At 40.5% G+C, this 4,511-nt stretch overlaps 1 non-coding gene across 1 annotated transcript; it reads right to left on the bottom strand.

The window, feature by feature from the left end:
• Nucleotides 1–248: 248 nt before the first annotated feature.
• On the bottom strand, nt 249–355 carry LOC131622628 (small nucleolar RNA R71). Its single transcript, XR_009289960.1, has one exon. It is a non-coding gene; the product is annotated as a small nucleolar RNA R71 (small nucleolar RNA).
• Between the last annotated feature and the right edge of the window lie 4,156 nt (nt 356–4,511).

The raw sequence follows: 4,511 nt of genomic DNA, 5'->3' as shown, positions 1-4,511 counted from the left end.
AACAAAACCAATTCGCTGGTCTCACTACAGAGAACCCAAATCAACACCTAAAAGTGTTTATCCAGTTAGCTGATACCCTTAAGGCAAATGGAGCCACACCCGAAGCCATCCGCTTAAGATGGTTTCCTTTCTCCCTTAGAGGTAAAGCCCATGACTGGTTAGACGCCCTTCTAGCCAACTCAATAACGACATGGGAAGACCTTAGGAGAGCTTTTCTTGCAAGATATTACCCACCAAATAAGACCGCTGTCCTTAGGAACCTGATCACCAGTTTCACTCAAAACCAAGGCGAATCACTTTTTGATGTCTGAGAAAGATATAAAGAACTTTTGAGAGCCTGTCCGCACCATGGCCTAGAGCAATGGTTAATCATACACACCTTTTATAATGGACTCCATTACAACACGAAGATGTCTATTGACGCTGCCGCTGGCGTAGCGTTAATGAACAAACCTTATCTCGACGCTTGTGCCCTGATCGAGGACATGGCCCAAAACCACGCCCAGTGGGGAATAGAACGAGCGACGGTAGAGAAAAAGGAGAACCATGGAGGAAAGCATGCGATAAGTTGCATGGACATGATGAATGCTAAGATGGATGCCCTGGCCTTGAAAGTCGAGAACATGTCTCAAAACCCTACCACAGTGGCAGCACTCCAATCGGAGTGCGAGCTCTGTGGAACTCAAGGACATCAAACTATTGACTGTAACCTTTTGAACGACTCTAGCTCAGACCAAGTTAACTATAACCAAGGGAACCCTTTCTCGAATACCTACAATCCTGGATGGAGGAACCACCGAAATTTCTCTTACAAAAACAACAACCCCATCCAAAATTTCGGATCTTCGAGACCCCAAGGATTCCAAACACAAAAACAAAATCAACCTATGCAAGTTGTGCCACCAAGACCGAACCTTAAAGAAACCATAGACACCTTAATTCAAAATCAAACTTAGCAAAATAAGGAGTTTATGAATCAACACATTCACACAAACGAGTTAGTTACTCAACTGGCAACCAAGTTCGACCAGATGATGACCCACACCAAAATGCTTGAGACCCAGATTTCACAAATGGCCCAAACCACCTCTACACAAGTTGTACCTGGAGGACAATTCCCTGGACAAACTCAACCTAATCCCAAAGGAACAGCAAATTCTATCACCCTGAGAAGTGGAACCGCTTATGAGGGACCTAAAAATCCTAACCTAAGCACATCAGAAAAACCTAAGGAAGATGCTGAACCTAAAGACTAGGTAGAGGAACCAGAGAAACCCGAAAAGCAATCAAAACTAGAGGTAGGGAATCGCACACCACAACCTTACAAGCCACCCATTCCATTTCCACAAAGGTTGAAAAACACCAAAACAGAAAACCAATTACAAAAGTTCATTAAGGTAATAGAGAAACTCCCCATAGAAATCCCTTTTACCGAAGCGATAACCCAGATACCATCATATGCTAAGTTCTTAAAGGATATTTTGTCCAACAAACGGCGACTCGACGTTCCCAAAACTTTAGAATGTCATTCCATATCAGAGAATAAACTTGCCAAGAAAGACAAAGATCCTGGAAGTTTTTCTATCCCTTGCGTCCGAGGAAATCATATGATAGACAAAGCATTTTTGGACCTAGGAGCAAGCGTAAGTCTGATGCCCTTGGTTGTCTATAAGAGGTTAAAACTAGGAGAGCTTAAACCTACTAAGATGTCATTATAAATAGCCGATACACCCATTAAATACCCCATGGGTATTTTAGAAGACGTACCTGTCAAGATTGGTCAGTTATACATTTCGACCGATTTCGTAGTTATGGATATCAAAGAAGATGATGACATCCCGATCCTCCTAGGTAGACCATTCCTATTGATCGCCGGAGCTATAATAGATGTTAAGAAAGGGAAGCTGACTTTTGAGGTAGGAGATGAAAAGATCGAGTTCATTCTATTGAAATTTCTAATGGGACCAGTGATAGGATATGCATGTTATGCCATCGACGTCATTGATGATTGTGTAAATGAGCTCAACAAATCCTTAATCAGATTACCTTCTACCCCCAATTTAGAGGATGACGGATTTAAGAATATTGAACCTTACATTGACGACAACCTTTTTGAATGCTTAGCACTTACCCCTGACCCTATGCCGTGCACCAAGAAACCTACCATAGAACTTAAGGAACTACCCAAGAATCTAAGATATGAGTTTTTGGATGAGGAGATGAATCGACCTTTCATAATAAGAGCCACTCTAAACCAAATTGAAACAAACCAACTCTTAGATACCTTGCGGAAATATCCCTCAGCTTTAGGATACAAAGTCTCTGATTTAAAAGGAATAAGCCCGTCCGTATGCATGCATCGGATTATGCTAGAGGAGAATTCGAAACCCTCAAGAGAGCATTAGAGAAGAATAAACCCTATCATGAGTGATGTAGTAAAGAAAGAGGTCCTTAAGTTATTAGAAGCTGGCATCATTTACCAGATTACTTGAGATCAGAGTCACTAACCGGTCACTATACCATGAGTACGTACGAATAAGGGGCTTAATGTGATTGCACCTGAATGAAAATGGACCTCGTACTAAAAAGAGTCTTAGCATAGTAGGATATTAGGGGTTAGCCTGCATACTCATGAGGCTTATGTTCGCATTCTAGCGTTTAGTGTTGATACGATACCCTTAGTTCGGATGGCTAGTGCCTAGCAACACACGCTTACTCGAAGTTAGAATCCCTCTTTGCCCAAAACCTGTAAACACAAGAACTTTCCTTCATCTACTTTTAAAGAGTTGTTGCTTGAGGACAAGCAAAGGTCTAAGTGTGGGAGGATTTGATCGCACTGAATCGCATTATGTTTCTAGCTCGAATATCACATGTTTTCCTTAGTTTTTATTATCATTTTCCCGTATTATGCTTGTATTTCCTTTGTTTTTAGGATTCTTGACCTTTCGGAGCCTTTAGTGAAGAAACGAGCCAAAACGCCAAGAAAATAGGGTTTTCCAAGAAGATCTGTACTTATGGCATTCAGCACCGCACCGGCCATAGAGGACGCCGTGAAGTGGCCCACTCCATGATGGAGCCAACTGCCACGATCACACGATCCCGTCAGCTACTCAACACCGCGCCCGCGGTGGGGCTGCCGCGCCCGCGGTGGGGCTGCCGCGCCCGCGGCCTTTACAAAGTACTTCCCGCTCAGAAGGAGTTGAGGGGCATTCCTGTCCTTACGCACTTCCAGAATCCATTATATATAGTTTTTTCATTTTCATTTTTGTTTTCCATCCAAGCTTAGTACAAACTTAAGCCATATACTATCAGTTTCTGTAAAGTAGTAACCTCTTCACATCGGGGAGTTACTACGGTGTAGATTGAGTTGTAATTGAGTCTTGGAGCACTTTGGTTGAAGTTTATCATACCAGCCTTCACATTGTATCAGATTCAAACCTCCGATCGGAGTAAGGTTTCAATTTCATTTCTTTATTTATCTTCTTTCTCTTACCATAGTCTACATGCTTTATAGACTCTAAATGCTCTTACCATAGTTTAAACGATTTATAGACTCGCACCCTTTTAATTACTTGCACTTATCATAGTCTACATGTGTTATAGACTCGCACTTATTATGTCTGGCTAAAATATAAAGGTTTGTATGCAATGATTGTCATCATGATTGTGTTCCAAATGTCATGTTAGTGAAAATACTCTAGGGATGTTTTGCTTTTAACTTAAGTCAATTTGTGTTTAAATGTTTATTGGGTAAGATCGAAAGCCGTCCATATCAAAGATATGACTTGATTATTATTTAACCAAACAAAAGAAGCAAAAGCGAATTGGTTGGTTAAATAGGAATAATTAACTCTTTTTAGAAATCGATTTTGAAACTATTTTCGGACGCGTTTGTAGGTTTGAAATTTGACTTTTGGTCAAAAACCAAGAGTCTCTTTAAGTTAATCTTTCCAAGTCAAAATTACTTTTTTGTTAAGCCAAAACTAGCAATTTCTTAAAAATAGATTTACCTCTTTAATGCGGAAGGCACCCTTTATATGTGACAATAAAGGAAGTTAAATTAAAGAGTAAATTCGGTTATTGGTAGCCAAAAGCTATAAGTTCCTGTTAAATTGATTCTTTGCTACGAATTGAAACACTGCCCCATGTGTTGTTTCATTTATGCATGTCTGGATCATAGTCTGATTTCATGATTTACATTCCAACCTGTCGCTTAAACTGTTATTCACTTCGCTCACTTACCTTGGTGCACTGCACTCACAACAATATTCTTGTTCACCTTAGATAAGCACCTTAGCAATAGAGTTGATAGATTGACGATTGGTCTCTGTGGTTCGATAATCTTATATATTACTTCTATAGGATGTGCACTTGTTGTTATATATTTAGGCGCTATATGTTACAGACCCATCAAGTTTTTGGCGCCGTTGCCGGGGACCAACTTCGTCAAATTTCGTACCCTATTGTTATACCGTTTAGACTAAGGCTATTCTAGCCGGTAGATGCGTAGA

The sequence above is a fragment of the Vicia villosa genome, unplaced genomic scaffold (genome assembly GCF_029867415.1).
Source record: "Vicia villosa cultivar HV-30 ecotype Madison, WI unplaced genomic scaffold, Vvil1.0 ctg.000034F_1_1_2_unsc, whole genome shotgun sequence".
NCBI classification, from domain to species: domain Eukaryota; kingdom Viridiplantae; phylum Streptophyta; class Magnoliopsida; order Fabales; family Fabaceae; genus Vicia; species Vicia villosa.
This window is presented reverse-complemented; position numbering and strand designations above follow the sequence as displayed.